Here is a 22,600-nt window from a genome sequence, read left to right as displayed (position 1 = left end):
TTTTTGTAATCTACAGTAAAGCCAAATTTCAATTTGTTTTCTCATTGTTGGTGTGAAGGAAGAGTTAAATAATCATAAGGTATGCAGTAGGAAGTGAAGGACCATATACCCACACAAGAGAACTCATTCTTGCATGGCCTTGCCAATTTCCTGTGCATACCACCATACTCAGACTCCCTCTAGGCATGATCTGTCAGTGTAAATAGTATCACGATCAGGATTTCACTAGCTGATCAGATTGCCTTCTGATTCTCTTGTTTGTTTTCATGTACAGTCTAGCAGTAGTGTTGCAGAAATGTTTTACTGCTGTATCTTTAATGTATCTGGCATATCCTTGAAGAGTTTCACCTACACTACATGTAAGAAGATGGAAGACATTCCCTCTTCCACTAGAACTCATGGCAGCAGTCAATTCAGACCACCAATAAAGAAAGTAGTGATGTTTCACTCAGTGATGAATAAATACTCTAAAAATGAATTTTGTGTGTGTAGACTAGCATGAGGCCTAAACACATAATTGGTTTGTGGGACTATTTTGGAGGAGAGTCAGAAGCAACAATGAAACATCAACAAAATAGCTACATTAGTTTACAAAAATTCTGAACCTAACTCCAGCCGAACAGCTTTAAACCTCTTTTATTTATCATTAAAGCGCACCAAAATAGGATATTAGTTCTACAATTCCAAATTGCTTACACTGCTGCTGTGCTACTACTGAATTGTTTTTCTGCCTGTATATAGTGACAAATTTGTTTTGCTGTGAAGATGCTGATCTGAAATCTGGTATGTTTCTGGAATAAGTATCAATTCTTATATTTGTAATCATAATGCTTAGAAAAAAATGTGCATATCAATTTGGAAATGCTATAAAAATTTTGTCTTGTACATCTGCTTATATAGTTTATGTATCTGTATCATATTTTCTTTTTGTTTCATCTTTACCAATTTTGTATTCAGTTTATAACACAAATGGCACAACAAATTCCTTCACTATGGTAAAACACTCCTGTCAGACCATGCACTCCAATGTCACAGAATTAATTGAAAAAATTAATTCTGTGACAAGACCCTACACTGCACCAAAACCTGGTTTGAAAGAAAATTCAAGGAAACTTGTGAGATACCGATTCATCATCCTAATCTGGAACAGCCATCTACAACACATCTACAGAACATGATGGCAGGACCCCCCCTCCCACACACACACACAAAGACTGTGAAGATGCATTTGATGTAGTTCCACTAAGTTGTTTTAATCATTATTAAAAGGAAAGCTTAACATTGCAATAATTTCTTTCCCTTTGAAATTCATTAAAACTATTTGGCACTGGTTATTATGTATAAGTTATACTTATATGTATAAAAAAGTATTTGATTTATTTTTTTAATTTATATATATATATATATGTTAAAGATACCATGCAATTTTATAAACTGTTTTATTTGTTCTAGAAAGTACATCATCACATTCATTTTACAGGAATATATATATTTTTTCCTCCACCTGTAGTCAAGCTAGTATAATTTAGCCTACTTTTGTGTAGTTTGTGTCTTGTTCATATGTGTTTTCCTGATGTCTCCTCAATATAGAGGCCAAAACATGAGTGTCATTTCTTAATTATGAGTAAAGTAATTGCTCTAACATGTGTTTTTTTGTCTCCATAAATTTTACACAATGAATGCTGACTACCGTGTAATCTTGAAAGAAAGAATAATTGTTTTCATATAAAATTATCTTTATTTGTGTCACTGATGTGAATCAAGATTTTAAACTTTTCTAAAAAAAAAAGTAAATGAAAATTTAATTTTCAGCAGTATTAAATCTTTAGATATAAGTTAATTTCAGGTACCCAGAAGACCAATATGTCTACAGCTTAAGATGTTTGACATTCAGGTATCCTAGTTTTGCTATGAGATAAGCATTTCCTCTATGTGAGAAGATTATATTTAGATATTACATAATTTCTGTTAGCATGGCTTAACATTTCAATAATTCCTCTCTCTGAAATTCGTTGTAAATATGTGGCATTGATTAGCTGTTCTTACCACAGATTTAACTATTTATATAGAAATACATGAAATATTACCTCAAAGCATCACAATTCTTGATGCATACTTATACTATCAAAAACAACTTTATTAGTTGAAATGAGTTTATGCATATGAGAAAATATCCTAACTGTTTTAGTCTTGCTATGGTTTGCTTTGTAAATAAAATCAGTATTTCATGTTTGGACCTTATGCATTTATGTATTCCTAATTTAATAAGCAAGGTAATGAAATTCTATTTTGTAAAATAAGTTATTTTTATAGTAACTCAGGTTGAAATGAAATTTAAATTATCTCTTAACCCATCCTCTCTCTCTCTCCAGCTTGCTTCAAGTAAACAGCATTTATTTTAAACTGAACATTTCATCAGCTATTAGGTTAACCTATAAACCAAATGCTGTATACATGAGTATTTTAAAAAGAATGAAAACCTCATTTTTTGCCTATATTATATTATACTTCCAAATGATCTGTTCAGACAATGCTGCAAGAAACTCAACACATCTTTAGGTCCCAAGGTAATATGTTTAGCTTCACACCTTTTTTTTTTTATTTCTCATTAACCTTGTATTTAAGGATGTGTTTCTTTATAATCTCAGTTTCATCTTCTTTTTCTCTGTCCTCATTAAGTGATTTTGGTTTTTTATGTACAGGCCTAAAATGCATAAAAAAATATTTATCATATTAGTATATATTTTTATAAATAAGTATTTTTTGTATCAGTGTACATGCTATACAGATTTTTTTTTTTTTTGGCATGTATATAAAAAAAGTGCATAAAATAATTTTGATCAGTTTTTATATCATGAGCATCCTCTATTAATAAAATCCAAAATACATTATTTCTTAAGCATCTCCATGCAGTTAGACTTATACACGGGGAGACCTGTATTAACTATTATTCAAGAAAAATCTGTTATACTTCTCTTGAACTCAATCACAGACAGAGCACTGAAATCAACCATCTTTGGCAACTCATTCCATTGAGACACCACCCCTTACAAGCAAAAAATTGAGGTCATGACACCCATTCTAGTCACTCTTAAGAATTTCCAGGAGTGATCCCTTGTTCTGTACCTTCTTACCAGTGGCATGGGCAGCCCCTCCCCCCCCCCCCCCCCAAAAAAAGGAAAAGGAAAAAAAAACTAGAAAATTTTACAAAAATCTTTTCCTAATTAAACTTTATTTTTTATTTATGTTCTTGTAGAGAGGCTTATACGCTGGTTAAACATGATAACTAATAATTAAGGAATTGACAGCATACACTAGAAATATAAATTAAATAAACTTTAATATATACTTTCCGATATTTCGGCAAACGTCACGTTGCCATTTTCTTGGGAACTTAATACAAAGACAAGTGCACGCAAGTACTACATAACAGCAAATGAGAACCGAAGCTAGGAAGCTACCGTTTTCCTAAAGTCCTGATGGTGCCCCCTGGCGGGCTATATTGGTAGTTCTTGGCCTTCGGGCTAAAGTTCTTCTGATAAATGTTTCCCAAATTTGGGACAGTCTCATGCATCCAAATTTGTTGAGGTTTGGCATGTTCCTAAGGGCTGAGGCTGATTCCATGAATAGTCTTTCATATTTGAACTTGCTGCGGTGTATTACTGTGGCTTTCTTCCATCTTATTCTGTGGCGAGTATCCAGAGTGTGGTTTGCAAGCCCAGAGTGGCTGTACTGGTGAAATCAGATGTAATCCTTGTGTTCTGAGATTCTGATATTTGCTGTCCTGCCTGTTTGGCCAGAGTAGGACAATTTACAGCTGCAAGGGACCTGGTATACACCAAGTAGGTCTAGGGGAAGTGGTTGGTCTTTAGTGGAGCGGATAAGGGATGCCAATTTTCTATATGGTCTGTAACAAGTGGTCAAGTCATGTTTTTTTAAGATTTTGTTGATTTTTTCCAAGGTGCCTTGGATGTAGGGAATGGTGATGGATTTAGAGTAATCTTTTTTGTGAAGGGGGGGGGGGGTTGTGGATAACTGGTTTAAGTATTTTTTGGATTCTTTTGGGGGGATAGCCATTGGCTGAGAAAGTGTCATAGATGTGATTTAGTTCAGTGGTTAGGGCTTGATCATTTGAACAGATTATTTTTGCCCTGTTGAATAGTGTCTTAATAACTCCATATTGTTTTGAAGGGGGGGGGGTGATGGAATTGTTGGTGAATGTATCTGCTTGTATGGGTGGGTTTTCTATAAACTGAGAAAACCAAGGTTCCATCAGGTTGGCGGGTGACTAGTGTGTCTAGGAAGGGGAGGTTATTGTTTTTCTCTTTTTCCAGGGTGAACTTGATTCTAGGGTGTTGGTTGTTTAAGTGTGTTAAGAAGGAGAGGAGTGAATCCGGGCCATGTGGCCAAATAGCGAACACATCAGCGAAGCCATATGGTAGGTTTTTGCGAGGCTGAGTTTAAGGCTTTCTCTTCAAAAGTCTCTATAAAGAAGTTGGCTAAGGGTGGGGAAAGTGGTGAACCCATGGCTGTCCCCTCTGTTTGTAGAATTTTTCCTGCCAAACGAAGTAGCCTGAGTTCATTGTAAACTGAAATAGGGCTGAGATATCAGTAGGAAATTTAGCTTGGATTAGCTCTAAAGTTTCTGTGAGGGGGGGGGGGGCATTCGTGAATAAGGAGGAGGTGTCAGAACTGACCATTATGTCATTATGTTGGAGTGTAAGGTTTTCTATATTTATTTATGTTGTGTCGTGTCTTCTATTTCTATACTTATGAATTAGCAGTCACATAAGGTGGGAATATCCTATAGCTCTCTCAAATCAAGGCTACTGTGAATGCAAGGCGAACGAGGTAGTGCGTGGGCAGACCAAGCGCTACTTCATTTGCCTGAGCCAGGCCAGAGGAGATCGCAATTTTCATGTTTGCCGATCACTGCAGATGCCCACTCATAGGTCGTATGCAATGAGTAGTGTGTATTCTCAAAATCGTCTACTCAACTCTCCCCCCCCCCCTCAAGATCCTGAGTGTGCCACTGCTTCTTATCATATGTTGAAAAAAAGTCTTCTGTATCAATTCTATAAAACTTCATTAATAACTTATTTCTATATCCCTTCTTTTTTTGTCAACTAGTCTTTGTAATACAGACCTTAAATGTATTCCATAGGGATCATTCCATAGACCTGTCACAATTTTAGTCACTTGCCTCGCAATTTGAGAATGATTGATTGGTGTCTAGTTTCTACCCTTAATCTTTGAATTCTGAACTCTAGCCTACCAACGATTTCATATGCGTCATGGAAAAGACTAAAGTATACCTGCCATGTCATGCAAAATCGTAACAGACATATCAACTGAAATTAAGTGATTTTGATTATCTCATTTCGTAAGTTTCAAAAGTTTTATAAGACCGAGTTTTAGAAAAAGAGAACCATACTTGCATTCCAACCATAGAAACTAGTTGTAAAAGGACCTAGAAAAAGTTTCTCAGGTCAAAAAACTTTTTTTTTTCGGGAGAGGAAGTACTAGTATATGGAGATATCCCTATGGGGAACTGTGCAGCTGTGTGAAAATAATGGTGTTATCCAAACGCCACCATTTTCACACAGCGCAGAGTTACTGGAAAGATTGCAAGACAAAAAAATTAATTCTCGTACAGTACGCGTTTATTTTCTAAATTCGCCTAATGAAACTGACTAATGTATAGGTAACCTGCTTTTCAAATTTCATACAATTTATTTTACTAAATATAAGTTTTAAAAAATTGCTTCGCAAGTGGAATTCCGGGCTGTACGTGATATTTATCCAAGGAAACTAAGATACAATCGGCTCTGGATGTAAAGTACTATACCTGTGTCAGATAGTGTGTTCTTTGTTTTATATTTTGTTAAATCTAATGATAGGCTTCAGTCAGCTATATAAAACTTTAATGATTAATATCCGCAGTAAATATTCGTAAGACCTGTGGAAATGGTATTTCGTCCCCAGCACTACACTACTAGAAGCAAGACTGTTATATACTTTTGATTCTTGTTGCTGATTTCAGGGAGTTGCTGTGTTAATTGATCTTTGGAACAGTCAGTGGCGTATTTAGGTATTTGCCGCCCCTCACGACCTGCCCATTGGCAGGTCACGATCCCAACCTCCAGTGACTGAAGTTGCTATAGAATCTCACTTGCTTCACATCACGTAACTTTCTTCTGGTTGGTGTCATTTTCAATTTCGGACAAAGTGGAAATTATTTCCGTCCATCCCTCACGAAAATTCCGATAGGCATCGTCACAAGCTGACCAATGAGTAGGCGAAGGGCGTTTGATTACTTTTGCAAAAGTTTCCAGGTGCTTTCTTAGAATACTCCACCGATGTGTTGAAGATGTGAAAAATACTTACAGTTTCGGAAGGACATCAAAAAATGCAGAAGAGTATGGACAGGATTCGGCAGGCAAGTACCAATTTGAGACAGAGCATATCCAGTGCACGGTATGAATTCTGCCAATGGATTTATTTCAAGAATTCTTGCTTGCAGTCCTGTGTACTTGCCTGACATGTTACTAGCATTATCATATGCCTGCCCTCTGCAATTTACTACATCAATTCCAAGCTCGTTTAGTGAAGTCAATACCGCCTCTTGTAACTCTTCAGATTTGTGACTTATGTTTAGGAATGAAACGCAAGAAATGCTCCACAGAAGTTCCATGTTCTTTCACATATCGTACAATGAAGGACAGCTGATCAACACGAGACAAGTCTAGTGTTGAGTCAACACTTATGGAATAGTACTACGCTATTTTAAGTTCTTCCACAATAAATTTGATTACTTTCTCGCCCGTTATTTTAATAAATTCCTCATACGTGGCAAAGGAAAGATAGGAAACGAAATTTTTTCCTTTTTTTCCCGATTTTGGCAATGTGCTCAGCAAGAAAGGGATCAAATTCATTAATCCCTAGTGCCTTTGTGTCAAGTTACCGACAACAATACAGCAGCTTTCCTTGCACGTGTCTCGGTCTGTATAGTTATGCAGAATCTGATTACATGCCAATATGCTTGTGTTATACTCTGAATGAAAGGAAAAGTCAAAACCTTTACCTTCATTCAGATTTAACACGGTTTATCAATTCCGGAGCCAGTATTAATATATCAAGAGAAAAATAACCAATTGTAATTTATCAGTTACGTTAATATTTAAGAACGTTTTACTTAATGCATCATATTGAAAATAATTAAGTGTTTTGTGAAGTTTAAACTATGTGTAATCTATGTAAGTGCTATTACAATGTTGAAGGCAAAGGACAATCCGATTATACAGCAATGGCCTGAAGTCATACACGTGCACCTAATAGAACGCACACGCGAATGTCCTCCGAAGAGCACGCTGGGCGAGAGATTAGCGCTAGGTGCTGAATGGAGTGATGCGCCATCAGGAAAGGAAGAAATCAGGATGACATAGGCAAGAAACGGCGTGCATTTTAAAAGGCGCTGCGGTGCCAGCTCGTGTTTTTTTTTCTCGTTCATTGTACTGGAGTGGTCATCGGCAGAGAAGTCCATCGTAAGGTCATTGCAGCAAGCTGCAGTGTCCATGGGCAGTTCTAGGCTGTGGAATGACCTGACACGGTAAAGTTCCAGATCACGCCGGAGATCGAAGACCCATGCCCAGCTGATTGATGAGCGAGCGGGGAGCCAGAATTGCTTCCTACGTCAGCGATGTGTCATGTCCGAATTCAACTGACGTGTAGAAAAGCCAAGGTAAATCTGGAAATTGAAGGTGCTGTAGGGACACACATGAAGGCCTAGTGCGTCCCCAAATACGAGTAATGTGGACTCTTATTTGTTATGTAAAATTGTGTAGGAGACAATAATTAGATATAGGTAAAATATTCAACTCAGGACTGAGCCCTCATTGAAAGAACTTTAGGAGTTATGCTGATGAAACTTAGGAACTCTATACTTTAATTGGAATAATAGTGTGAAGATATTTGTGAATGTATGTGAATTATAGAAAGGATAGTCTTTAATAGTGTCATATATAGATGAGAGTTAGATCTTTGTTAGGATTAATGGAATGAAATTATGATCTAATATGTTGAAGGAGATTTAGCAATCATAAGTGAAACTACTCACTTCCCAATATTATCAAGATTAATTTTATGTCAGTCAAAAATTCTCATAACATGTATTATGTCTATTCAGTGAATTAAATGTTAATTTCCTTCGAAATGAATATGAAGATTTGCCTGATTTTCATTTTACTGAACCGTTCATAAAAGTTTGAACCAAGGCGGGAGGTAAGAATAACAAACATAAAATAGGGGGATACGACTGCGAGATAAATCCTAACAGTGAGATTAATTGAGAATACTCTGCTAAGTATTTAAGAATTATGAGACAGTATGCTGATCTAGACTTTGGTTCCATGAATAAATATTCATCAAATACATTTTAGGGTGGCGCAGTATAAATATAAATTTTCCCTAAATTTAAAAAAGAACCAGTACCAGAATTGAAACAAAGGAATTCGTGCCAATTAATGACATTTCCTTTGTCTTCATATCCCACGTGCACATCTTGTAAAATTGCTCATCGGCCTAGATTGATAGTGAAGACATGACTCACTGATGTTAGATTAAGAAATTACTTAAGAGGGCAAGTCAGAACAGAAGTTAAATATTAACCCCTTAACATACAAAGACGTCTGTGACATGCCTTTTGTTTATTGCACCAAAATTGATTTTGAATTTTGGTTTCACATATAAATACAACCGAATATAGACGCTAGACAATCTTGTGCCTATTTTCTTTCAGCCGAGAAAAGTTGCCAACGGTGTGTAGCGGCTATTTCTTTGCATTTACACAAATTCATCATTATTTTTCAAATAATGATGAATTTGATCCAGCAAATCACCCTCGCCCAAAAAAATTGGCAGAAAAACCACCGCTTTCTGATTTTTAATTGGTACGTTAAGGGGTTAAAATCACAAAGGAACTTGCATTGGATTATAATGTTACAGGGAGGGGTGGTTTTATTTATGTCACTGGCATAGCCATTAGAACAAAAATCAATGGAAAAGTTGATGATATTATTAGTTTACAAAGTACTCAAGGAGATCCGACCTTAGATGGCATGTTATGAAAAATGAAATACAATATGAAAAAGATAAAAAAAAAAAGTGAAAACGTCCTTCCCGATGCATACATAAGCGCATCGGGAAGGACGACGGTACGTTGCGCAAGGGTTAAGTTCGATTCTCGTCGTGTCAAGAGGAATTTTTATGTTTTTTTTCTTATAAATTACTAACGGGATATTACAAGATTGACAAAAAATAAATTTCAGTAGGGGGGGAGGAACAAGGGGTTACACTTGGAAGCTGTCTAAGAAGAGTAGGGTGTAAGGGTGTGCGGACTAGGTTCTTTTCTTGGAGAGTAGTGAATGAGTGTTGGGGTGCTCACAAGACCCCTCCGAGGGCTTGTGATCACCCCCAACAGTGAATAGGTTTAAGGAGATGTATGAGAGGTATTGTGTTGATCGTTAGAGTGTGTCTCCCACGATGAGCTTTTTTACTCCATGGAGCACCCATATAAATATAAATAATAATAATAATACTGAAGCAAAAATGTCAGGAGTGAACCTAGAAGTTCGAACTTGTTTATTGTAAAAATAAAAGTCTGACTATTTGATAATGAACACTTGATGAGCTCACTTTTAAAAGAGAGTTCACCAAATTAGAGATCTATCAAATAATAAACCGATTTGAAAAAAAAAAAAAAAGAAAAAGAAAACATGTTGATGATAATCTCAATAATTAATGAAGTCTTGAATTCTGTTATCATAATATCAAGTTCGCCATTTAAGAATATATTCAAGAAAGGATAGCCGTAAGATAATTTACTTACTTCCTGGTGGGAGGTAAATGTGTTGTATTATTAATCTTCTCACAAAGTTTAATGCATATTCCCGTCTTGATGCAACGAGTTATACAGTTTGGATTCTTTGCTTCGTAGGTGATGTTAAGGAAGATTACTAAAAATAAGACAAATACTTTTCCTTTCATCTTCTAATGCTGGAATAAAATTGAGATAAATTGTTTTTAAAAAAGTTGTTATAAAACACATTTAATATTAACTTATTTTTGAAGAGAGAGAGAGATATCGAGATTCGGACAGAAATGATTAATGGTAGTAGAGGATCGCAGACAGAATTCTCTTCTTTACTCATTTACACAGAGTTACATTTTTCATTTTGTTTTTATATAATATACATAAATTTGATTCACAAAGGAATATACAAGTGAAAGTAAAGAAAACAGTAATGTATACGTCAGGAAAATTTGCCTTATTCGATATGTTCTTGACTAAAATTCAAAAACTAAGTACGACAGTTGGAAAATTGCTTTATTTGATCAAAGCAGTAGTTTGTCTAAAATATTGATAGAGGAGAATGTGGAAACATTCTAACAATGTCTTTTTTTTTTTTTTGCTCCACTATCCATGTACCTTCCAAGAGATGAAAGTTGAAAGTTATATAGTTTTGCTTTTCCAAAATCTAAAGATTTAGGAAGGAAAAAATAATAATAGAGTGCTCGTTTTTTCTACTTGGAAGAGGCAATAAAACAAAAACAAACGAAAAAATATATAGTTAAAATGTAACTTTATGTATGTAAACGAATTTAAAAAAAAAATCGTTTGAAAAAAAAAAAAAAAAGCGGACTTTGTCTATGATCCTTTACTATTATTAATCACAAAAGGTGACAATACATCAGGCACCATATGTTTACAACTCGGGTGTCGGTCTTCACAGCTGCATGTTCGGAAGATAACACCCTATTAATGTTCCAAAGAACCAATGAACAATCTCAAACATCAAATAAGATGAGATTTTGCATATTAAAATAGCATTACAATAATAACAAAAGCAACAACAACAAAATACAGTGATTATTTGGGAAAGGATTGCCAGTTTATGATCACTTCCCAAAATTTAATACTAACATAAGTCTGAACGATTCAAATTTGAAAGACGAAGCAGTGTTTCACAGGTTTCGTCTAGTTCCAGTGAGCTCTGTGGCCAGTATGGATACGAGGCCTGATTTATTGGGTGCACAAGTTGGAAAAACCAGTTGTACATGCAAATTAAAGGAAATGGAATGGGTTGTTCTATCTCTCCTCTATTAGCAGACTATTTTATGTTGTTAGGAAAGAATGAACACTCTGAATGTCAACGATTAAATATGATGAGGAAAAGATCAAGAGAATTAGTGGTGGTTGTGGGGACAAATGATTTAAATGGACATAAGAAGAATTTAAGGGCGAATTTCAGGAGGCTATTGAGAAGAGTGAAAGATAACAGTGTAATAGGAAAGGTTGTCAGTATGTTGCCGAGGTATGACGATGAGTTAAGACTGAGAATCAGAATCACGAATGGTATACTAGCGGAGCTCTGTAAAGAGAAGGGAGTACCGTTTGTGGATGTATGGCATGTGTTTGAGGAAAGAATAGAATTATACTGGGGTGATGGGTTGCATGTGAATGACTTTGGAGTAAGTGCACTGGAGAAAGTGTTGCTAGATGGTAGTGCAGTGTGTGATGCACGCAAAAAATCAGAAGTAAGAGATGAAGTGAAAGATCGGGAGAGTAGTATTAACAGTGGAAACAGTAGTGTGAAAGAGAATGAGAATGCAAGAGGAACAGTGAAACGGGAGGGGGGAACAGGAAGACATGGCATAGGGAGAGTGGATGTTGAAAGTAACAATGAATGCATGTGGAGATGATCAGCATAGAAATGGAATATATTGCGATGTGAGTGGGGAAGTTGAGACTGAGCGGATATATGTGGTAAGTGGTAATAAAGGTGATTAGGCAAGGGCAGCTGTGGTGGGATAATCACAACTAATAAATGGCTTGGATAGGACTGATTATAAACCTAAAATGAACTGCTGTGTTTGTTTACAAATGCCAGAAATATCAGAAATAAGGGTGATGAAATGGTTTCACTGATTGAGTTTATTCGGCCCCAAAATCATTGGAATAAGTGAAACATTGATGAATGAAGATGATATCCTAACGGGAAAAGAAATGGAAGGATACAGTATTTTTCGCGAGAATAGAAAAGACAAGAAGGGAGGGGGGAATGCTGCTGATGATAGCAGTAAAATTATTTTCACATACAGTAGACATGAAAGAGGGAAATAGTGGCAATGGTTATGAGGCAGTGTGGTGTGGTGTGAAGTTGAGGTTGACGGGAAGACATATTTATTGGATGGCGTCATAGATCATAGAATGTGGAGGGTGGTGATGAAGAAATGTATAAACAGCTGAGATTAGTGAAGAAAGGAAGGGTAATTATTATGAGCGATTTTAATTATGGCGGAATGGATTGAAATGAAGAGAGAGTATTTGAGAATATGGAGAATTAATTTCTCGAGTTTTTGAGAGATGGACCATCTCAGGCAGCATGTAAAGGAGGGCACACGTGGATCGAAAATTTTAGATCTGATCCTATCATCAAAGAATGTAATTATGAGTGAGGTTTCACACTTTTCTCCAGTTGGTGTGAGTGATTATGAAGTGATCACATGGGTTGTAGCTAGATATATGAAAACTTTTGTAAGGAAAGGTTATATCTGGAGGTCCAAAGCTAGTGATTATGATAAATTTAGGATACAGCTTGGAGCTATAGAATGGAATGAGGAGTTCAGCTGTAAGGAAATAAATGCTGCTTGGGAACCGACAAAGAAATACATAATAGTATCAATCAATGTGTGAATGTATTCTGAACGCAAAAAGGCTGAATAAGGTAGGTGTAAAATGGCAGACTTAAACATGAAATCAGGAAAAAAGAAGATACTTTGGCGGCAGTACAAGATGAATATTGATAATCATTTACCTGAAGAGTATAAACAATAAGCCAGGAGAGTGACTTAGTTAGCAAGGACCACAAAAGTGCAGTATGAGCACTGTAAAGTGGCAAATCAGGCGAAGAAAAACCCTAGAATGTTTTTTAGATATGCAGCAAGTAGAAGAAAGAATGATCATGGTAAGATGATGTTAATGGATTAAAATGGTAGAATGTTAACTGCTGCAGAAGACATTGTTGAGGCATTCAGTGACCAATTAATAAGGGCATTTCATCCTCATCAGGGCGGAATCATGAGGAATTAAAGTGTAGAGAACATAGGAGAGGATGGCTTACTTGTAAGTGAGCAGGAAGTAAGTATATGAGGAAATAAATAACTTCAATGCCAACAAAGCGATGGGATTTGATGACATATCACCACGCGTCTTAAGGGATTGTTCCAGGGAATTGGTGGTAGCATTGGCATGCCTGTTTAATAAGAGGTATTAACAACAGCACAGGTTAAAAGGTGGTGATAAAACTGTGGATACAAATCTGAGGATGACACCAGTTGGTTATTATTTATTAGATTTTTTGCTGTGTTGGGAAGCTACGAAATCTATGATTGAGAAATTCGCGTCCACGCACGCACACACATACATACAATAACTTGGAATGTATTGATGCGTCGCTGAACTGGAAGCCTGAACGAATATATTGTGTTTCATTAAGTTTGTATGGCATTTTGGGTGCGTGTTTCTTGTTCATAGTAGTCCTTAGAGCTCTTTTCAGGCTATTGTAGTTTGAAAGGTTTCTTTATTCAAAAGGTAATTTGTTTATCATGTCTGGGATGTAGAAGTTTCGTGTGGCTTTTCCATGGTGATTATTGTATTTATATGTGATATAATTAGTTGTCTGAGGTCTTGTTATGCGATATGTGTTTCTGACTGTCCTGTAGTTGGCATCGAAATAATGTTTTAGTAAAGCTGCATAGTGACATAAATGTTTTGCAGTCAATATTTTGTGTTCTGACATTGCAGTGTATATAAAGTCGTTATTGTCTCTTTGTTCCCAAAAGATCAGTTTTATCATTTTGTACTGTAACGAGATTAATCTATTTAGTTTGTAGGGTTCACCGAAAGCATACGTTGTTATAGCGTATTTTAGTATATTTTGGAATAGTGCTTTGTATATTAGTGTTTTTAGGCGTGTGGGAACTATGTCTTTTAACTTGTAGAGTTTGCCAGTTATTGTTCGGAGTTTGTTGTGTAGATGATTTATGTGGCTATTCCAGTTCATATCTGCATCGAAGTAAATTCCAAGGTATCGTATTGTTTCAACCTGAGTGACTGTAGTGGTTTTGCTGTTCTGTGTGTTTTTTGTGTTGGAAAGTGGATGTTCGATAGTTATATATTTGTTATGAACTGGTCGAGTCAGTGGATTTCTGAATATCATTAATTTTGTCTTTTCTGAGTTTACTGTATGGAGTTTTTCGTGAGTCAGTCTATGATCAGATTTATGTCATGTTGCTTTGGGCTACATGACATAAATCTGATTGTTGTTTGGGCTATGCTTGCGTTATTATGGATGGATATTATTGCTGTATCGTCTGCATATTGGAATATCTTACCTTTGAATGGTAGCTGATTAATATCATGCGTGTAAATGTTGAATAGAGTTGGGGAGAGTAAAGCTACCTGTGGCAATCCACAGATTACCTGAAGCTCTCCTTCGGTTTGCCCCGATACGTGTGATATGCTTTCTATTTTGGAGGTAGTTTGTAAACCATCTGTGAAGAGGCCCGTCTATTCCAATATGCCTCAGCTTTTCTAACAAGGTTCGATGTGTGAGTATATCAAATGCTTTAGTTAGATCAATAAAGACTACCATGGCAATTTTGTTTTTGTCTAAGGCGGTATTCATTACGTTTGTAGAGTCTTCCAAGAGAGATGTTGTTCCCTTATTTTTCTGAAAACCATATTGTGTTTTGGGGATAATATGAAAGGTCTCTGTATATGCTGTGAATTTCTTCAGTACGATCCACTCCATAATTTGATTGATAATTGGTAATGTTGCTATTGGTCTGTAATTGCTGATTAAATTTCTTTTTCCATGTTTGTATATGGGTGTGCTTATGAGAGTCTTTAGCATACTTGGTATCTGTCCTGTTTTAAATATTTTGTTTATTAATTTTAGTAGGACAGGACCTGAGCTAGTTGCATGTTGCTTATCCTTAGGTCTTATACCATCAATTCCTGGGCCTTTGTTTGGTTTGATTTGATGTATTGCAGAGAGAAGTTCTGCTTCTTTTATGTTTGGGAACCATCATGTCTGTTTTGATTATGGTCCAAGTGGAGGATCACGTTTTGTGATTGAGGGAATATTTCTGTGCAGTTCTTGGATGGAGTCTGTAAAGTATTGGTTAAAGTCATTTGCTAGTTGTTGGATAGGTTTTGCGTCTTTCATGAAGCTGTGTTTTATGGTTTTGGAGACGGTGGTGTTGGGAGCACAATCTAGATCTCGTTGATCAGGTGCCAGGTTTGTTTCATGTTGTTTTGTGCAGAGGTTAGTTTGTCTCTGTAGTAGCGTCTTTTTGCATTTCTGATTTGTGTTGTAAGGCGATTCCTTGTTATCTTACATTCAGTTTTTAAGGTTGTGTTATTTGGATATCGCTTTAATTCTTTCCATAGAGCGTCCTTTCTGTGTATTTCTAGAATTAAGTTTTGTGTTATCCAAGGATTTTGGGTTTTTTTTGAGCGAATTCTGACTTTCTTTGCAGCTTTCTTATATATTTCCTCCAGTGTGAGTTTAATGTTGTTGTATAAGATATCTGCTGAATTTGATGTGATGTGTTCCTATTTGGTTTTTCTTATTTCGTGGTTGACTACTTCTTTGTCTATTATTGTTTTTTTGTTGCTTTTCTTTTGTGGGGCGTTGCATGGATATTGTCTTAGTGTGCAGATTCAGAACCGTGAAATAATGATCTGCTACTTTGCATTTTATGACTGATGCAGTGTAACTGTTTGGTGGTGCTCGGACGTTTATATCATCTAGGCAGGAAGCAGTGATAGTATTTCCGAATATTTTTCTCTAGTACATGATGTTATTGTTGGTATTAGATTATATATGGATAGCGTGTCTAGGTATTGTACAGTGTTGTTCTGGTTTTCGTTTGCAATATTTATGTTTATGTATTCGGTTGAGCATATTTCTTGGCGTGAAAGCCAGCAATTGAGTTATGTAAGAATTTTATCATGTTTAAGTTTGGTGGCGTGTAGCTCAGTGGATGTGGCGTTTGCACACCACCGCGCTAGGCCGCACGAAGGAAGTCTTGGTTTCAAGTCTAGTCGGCGACTAGAGGAAATTTTTCTAAGCCTTTTTTCGACCGGTTCCCGAGTTAGTCGATCTCTGGCACGGGCAAGCAGGTTTTTCCTCCCGGAAACTCGGGTTTTTCGTCCTGTAAACTCAAGAAAATCGACCGTAAAACCCACATTATTTCAGACATTAAATATATTGTGTTAGGGTTAGAGACCACGAGATGGCGGCACATTTGAGCCAACTCTCTTCACTGCGTACCGCTTAATTAGTGATAGCCTTGGGCCATCTGTCTCTGATTGAGTACCAGTGGAGATTGAACTGCCCACTCAGTCTCCAAAAGTTAGATAGGGCTAAATGGCCTCGCCTACGCCCGTATATACGGGAATAAAAAAGGCGTTAATTGATTTTCAGTTGAAGTTTGGTGGCCTGTAAATAGCATTTATTATTATGGGATGCTGTCTATTTGTTGTATTAGTGATTTCGAGGCAAAGGGTTTCAACATGCTCAAATTGATACGCAGTTTCTTTTGTTATTAATTTATGTTCGATAAATATTAATATTCCACCCCCTGTTTTTGTTTGGCGGCATGATGGTTTCTATGTTGTTGGAAGCCTGGAATTTGGAAAGCAGTCGATTCGTCATTAGTTATGGATATTTCTGTTAGGACCAATATATCAATAATACCGGTGTAATTCCTCAGATAAGCCTGTAACAATAACCAATGTTATCGGATGCTTCTGATGTTAATATGCAAGATTGAGAGACCTCTCGCTTGTACTGTGTGTTGTTTCCATGCATCAAGCGAGTCGAAAGTGCAATTGCTGTTGTATTCTGGTGTGATTACATCTATCTGATGGTTCACATTCATTTTTGTTGTGTTGAGGTCTTCTTTTTTGGAACTAAATATCTATGTCTTCCGAGCTTTTTATTTGTATAGACTTTGTAGTTTGTGACTTTCTCAGGAGTATCTTGCCGTCTTTGATCTACAAAAATTGATAATTTTTTTCTGTTTTTGCTTTTCTTGCTTGGTACATCAGATTCTGATTGAAAGATGTTACATATTCAGATAGAAAGAGTGGTGTATGGTCTTGCGTTGCGTTCAAGTCCTCGACAACTGGTTTTTTTTAAGTCTGCTGGTTTTTATGAGATTGTCTCTTGTTGCCTTTCTTGTCAGACGAACTATGACTGGTGAGGGTCGTGGCGAGCCTTGTTTTTTGTTCTTCCTGGGAATCCGATTTATGGTCTGAATGTCATTATGCTGTAGAGAGATGTCAATTGCATGACCTAACTTTATAACTATGTCTCTGAGATTTTCTGTGGATTCACTTTCTGGAAGACCGTTTATGACAGTCTTCTTTGTTGTTGTTGATTTAAAAGTTCGTATTCTAGTTTTAGGGAATTAAATTCTTGACGGAGTTCCGATGTGTCTTTTATCAATTTGTGCTGCCTCTCAGTTAATGCGTTAATGCTGGTTTTAATGTCTTTTACCGTTTGTAAGACTTCTTCGACTTTTGAATTATTAAATTTAACAAACTCTTCATATTCGCTAATTTTTTTCGTTATTTCTTTATTCTGTTTATCAAATAGTTCTTGGACAAGATCTACCAAGCTGGCTTTTATATTTTCTAAACCTTTTTCTAGTAATAAATTAACGGAACTCAAATTATAAGACTCACCGGTGTTTTGTTGTCTGTTCAGTTCATCGCCCGATTCTGCCTCTGGCGTAATCAGTTGCGCAGTGGGTGGTGGTGTTTCTTTGTTCTCTCTACAGTTTAAGCACATTTATTCTTCTCATTTGGCATTGGGTTTGCGTTGCCATGTTGTTTCTGATAGTCTGGAACATGTAAAGTGAAGATTCCTAAGGCATTTCCTGCAGGTTATATGACTTCCATCAGACGGTAATTCCTTCAGGCATTTGTTGCACTTCATGACTCACCGTTCTTCCCTTGGGCAACTGTAAAGATGGCGACGTCCTTTGTTCTATGCTCGTTAGTGACCACGGTGAACTGTGTTCAATTTTCAGCACACTCAGATTTTGATTCCACTTGGCCTATTTCGATGAATTATATATCACTGTCTTCAGCATGACAAGTAGAGTTACTTTATGATACTTTTAAATTAAAAAGGAGTTAGAACCACATTAAAACTATAAAAAACGGGACCAGCAATACGACCATGGAACCGTTGGTATGCTTACACAGCGCCCTCTGTTAATAATAATAATAATAATAATAATAATAATAATAATAATAATAATAATAATAATAATAATAATAATAATAATAATAATAATAATAATAATAATATTCGTTCAGTCTAGCATTTGGCTTCACTTTTCAAGGTGGCGCTGAAATGCAAAGCCAGTTGTTTCTGAGTGCAATCAGATTGAACTAGAAAACAACTGTTAGAGTTTTTAGATAAAATTCACATCTGGTATAGCGGGGTCAAGTTCACTGTTGAAAGAATCAATCAACTATCTTCCTTTACATTTACTCTTCAATTTTGGATAAACTAGAATCTATGTTTGCAGATCGATTTATCAAATTTTCTGCGATTCAGAGTCCAGAGTGTCAGATGGGTTAAATAAGATTTGCAACATATACTATGTTACAATTGAATACGCCGGATCTAGCATTCAAGAGATCTTTGATAAATATCAGCCTTCCACTAAACCTCAATCAGACGTTAAAATAGTTATTAACGTCTTTAAAATCTCTTTTAAAGAGGTTAGTAAGGAGCAGTTAGTATGGAGCGGCAAGTCCATCGCAAATATGATCTGCATGCCGGTAAAACCATTTAAAAATTCTCAATCCGCGCTGCCTATCAATATCAAGAACGTATTGTCTCCTCTATCCTCAGGTAATGTTTAAACGATTCTTTGCTACTGCTGTCTTCTATCTTATTTTGGTTAAACTAGTCGATCAGCTGAGGTCAGAATTAACAAATCTCATTAATTTTGTTAATTTGTAACATCCATTAAACTTGGCGAAGCATCTTTGTTGCTACCAGTAACATCTATGCCTAATATCGATGTGCGGTATGAGATACGAGGCATCGATACTAGGCACAGAGGTTACTGGCTATAAAGAATGTACTATACAATCAAAAGTCAATTAATATTTGATCGTCTTTTCATGAGGACCTCTGAAACGCTAATTCGTCGTCCAAGTTTCAATGGTTCAGGACTATACTAGTTTCAAAGCACTGAGGCTGTCACTATTCTGTTTTGTAATGTTATTATAATAAGCACAGTCTCCTTATATTAGATGTTTACCTGTGTCCATTGGTTCTTTTGAACTCTAACAGTGTGTTATATTGTACATGCTGCTGTGATGATAGAGACTCGGCTATCACAGCGGTATTACCGAGACTCGAGTTGTAAATAGATGGAGTGTGATTTATTGTCCTTGTTTAAATGCCGTTTTACTTCTGCTTAGTAATCTTTTTGAAAATGTCTTTGTAGCAATTGAAGATATAAGAGATTTCATAAATCTTGTTTTCTGTATTCATTAAATCGTACTCTTGATTTTAGTAGGTCGGATACACGTCTGTCTCTAAAACGTTTAGCTGGAGTAAGACAGTAGCAAAAGTAATGAGAGCAATTTGTATATTTGCTGAGCTTAATACCAGAAATAAGAAATATATGGTGGCTATATGAAACGTGTGAAACGAGTTCAGTACATGTACGTCACATGATCACTATGGCAGAATGACTAATAATAACATATTTTGGTAACATGCTGTGAACGAATTTTTGATAAAATAAAACAATTTAGCTTCAAAAATCTACCAGCGACTTTATGTAAGGATATATTCGTGTTTGTGCCAGCAGTTTCAGAAGGTGAGTGAAATATTTTTGACAGCAGAAATACAGACATCGACAATCATCTTCACTCTGGTCGCCCAAGAACTGATTCTTCAAGAGAATTCACATAAACTCGACTAGCTCGTGCAACACTGGCTGGTGAAGAAGAGAAATTGCATCCCAAATTAACGTAGAATATCCTTTAGAATATTTTGAATATTTGAAAATTTGCATATTAGAATATTAGAAAATTAGAATATTTTGAATATTTGAATATTTGAATATTAGAAAATTAGAATATTATAATTCTAATATTTGAATATTACAATATTTGATAATAACCACAGAGGAAATAATTGAAGATCTAAAGACTCAAAGCCTTGAGCCTATAAAAGTTTCCCGCATGTATAGGACTGACAAACGTTCCATGTCGCTGGTTCTGGTTGAAATCAGTAAGGAGAAGAGACAGATTTACGACATAAAATCTGTATTCATTCTAATAATCAAAACTGAATCCCTTAGAAGAAAAGCATCAGCAGGCCATTGCCACTACTGCCAGAAATATTGATATGCACAAAAGTTCTGTAGGGCAGAATGCGTCAAAAGTGGGAACAACACCCAACTTATACATACTCAAATTTCCTTTGAGTATATATAAGTTGTGCATATGTATAAGTTGACGCATTTGGCAACTATGGTGGCCCACACCAGGAGTTAACCACAAAGGCTGCGTACTTACCCAGCCAATCTGTTAATAACAAGAGAAGCAGGAACTTCAGCAGTACAGAAGCGAGCAACACATCCTGAAACAAAAACCTTTTGCGAACAACAACGCACAGTTCCTATACTGCAGTTGTGGCCTCGCAAGCTAAACCGCCCGAATCCATTCAAAATAAGCAAAACACAGCTGCCACGCTAGCTGCTACCCTAGGGGAAACTCTAACCGCTTTTTGCAAATTCAACCCCAACCAGAGCGACGCAAACAAATTTCTAAAGAACGCGCAAATCATATTTTCGATGTTCAATAATGAATAATCCTGAACTTTCAAATGACTCCAAACAGACAGCATATTGGAATGCTGATAGTTTTAGCAACCAACTTTGTGGGCTTCAAGAATTTGCAGACCGTTTCAGAATCGACAGCATTTTAATTAGCGAAATTCACTTTCGACCCTGCAATGACTCGAAACTCAGATATTACATCATGTTCAGAAATGACAGAGCCAATTCCAGAGAAGGTGGCACAGCTCTCTTTGGAAAGAAGAGCATCCGATATAACGAAATTAAGAAGACAACAACCACTAATTTAGTAGCAACCGGAATTGAAATCCGTACAAAAAATGCAAGCAGCCTGAAATTATACACTGTATACAATCCTCCCAGCAAACATCTCTTAACCTCGGACCTCTCTCAACTCCTCGATACAAACGAGTAGGTGATCGTGGCGGGAAACCTAAACTCAAAACATCCTCTTTGAACATCGAAAGCATAAATCTTAATGGCAGAACTCTCAACGACTATGCTACATTGAGAAACATAGTCATTGCAGGCCCAGTTGGGCCACACACTATGGTCCACATGGCAGACCTGATGTACTGGATATGGTCATATTCAGGAAAACCTCATATCAGTTTCCGTTACAGACGGTCAAAGATCTCAGTTCCGACCACAACCCGGTACTATTAAACCAAGGCGTTGACAACGAACTCATCCCCAGCCAGACCTGTACAAACTTCTCAAAGTTCAACGTAGCCCTCCGCACATTTATAAGCTATGTACCAACCATTCCACACCTGAGAAAACAGACGCAGTAGCCATAAATTTAGAAAACACAAAACATGCTGGATTGGGAGCAGCCTCCATCCTCGCAACCCCAGCACAAGCTAACCAGCTCCCAGATGAAATTTTAAACATATTCGAGCCAAAAACAAGATCAGACGTCGGTATCACAAAACCTTAGTCCTCCAAGGATCGCTGAGAGTTCAATAAAACGACAAACGTAGTCCGATACGCACTTAAAGATTATAGGAACCGACAATGGGAAAGAAAACTGAGCTACCTAAAAGTTGAGGATAAATCACTATGGAAGCTATCCAAATCTCTCGGCACGGACTGTTCTAACATCCAACTAATTCATGGAGAAAAAGGTATAGTGTACAGAGACGATGAAAAAGCAGGAACTTTTGCTGACGCTCTGGAGCTACAATGCCGTCCTAACTACACACATGCAAACTTATCATTCATTGAAAAAATCATCGGCAAGTTCTATGTACACTGCGTCAGTCCAGCTGCCGTGAAGATATCTGTCACACCTCATCAAAGGGAGTATATGCTGTCATCAGAAAACGTAATAACAAAAAAGACCCCTGGACCTGATGAAATATCCAAAAGGCTATAAAAGCACTCCCTCATAAAGCTGTCATGCATGCAGTAGCCATTATCAATGCAACAGCTTTGATAATGCCCACCAGCTACTTCCCACTTGGTGGAAACTGGATATAATCCTCGTTCCAAAACAGGGGAAAAGCCCCACAGTCCCCTGAACTACCGATCCATTAGCCTCTTACCATGCTTGGGAAAAATTAGTGAAAAAATAATCCTCAAACGGCTACAAGATGCGAAAAACAAACCAACCTCATCCCTAAAGAGCAAT

General features: G+C 36.6%; 1 long non-coding RNA gene across 1 annotated transcript in view; it reads right to left on the bottom strand.

The window, feature by feature from the left end:
* Window positions 1-1,454: 1,454 nt before the first annotated feature.
* The window catches only part of LOC150110537 (uncharacterized), a 28,510-nt gene continuing 7,364 nt past the window's right edge, over window positions 1,455-22,600 (bottom strand). The window contains exons 2-3 of the long non-coding RNA XR_016548469.1: window positions 9,887-10,053; window positions 1,455-2,704 (exon numbers count right to left, since the gene is read on the bottom strand). This is a non-coding gene — a long non-coding RNA (uncharacterized LOC150110537). The remainder of the gene's footprint in view (window positions 2,705-9,886; window positions 10,054-22,600) is intronic.

Source organism: Typopeltis vanoorti, chromosome 1 (genome assembly GCF_054136105.1).
Source record: "Typopeltis vanoorti isolate ZY-2024b chromosome 1, IOZ_Tvanoo_1.0, whole genome shotgun sequence".
Classification (NCBI taxonomy): domain Eukaryota; kingdom Metazoa; phylum Arthropoda; class Arachnida; order Uropygi; family Thelyphonidae; genus Typopeltis; species Typopeltis vanoorti.
Note: the sequence above shows the minus strand (reverse complement) of the source record. Positions and strands in the feature narration are given on the sequence as shown.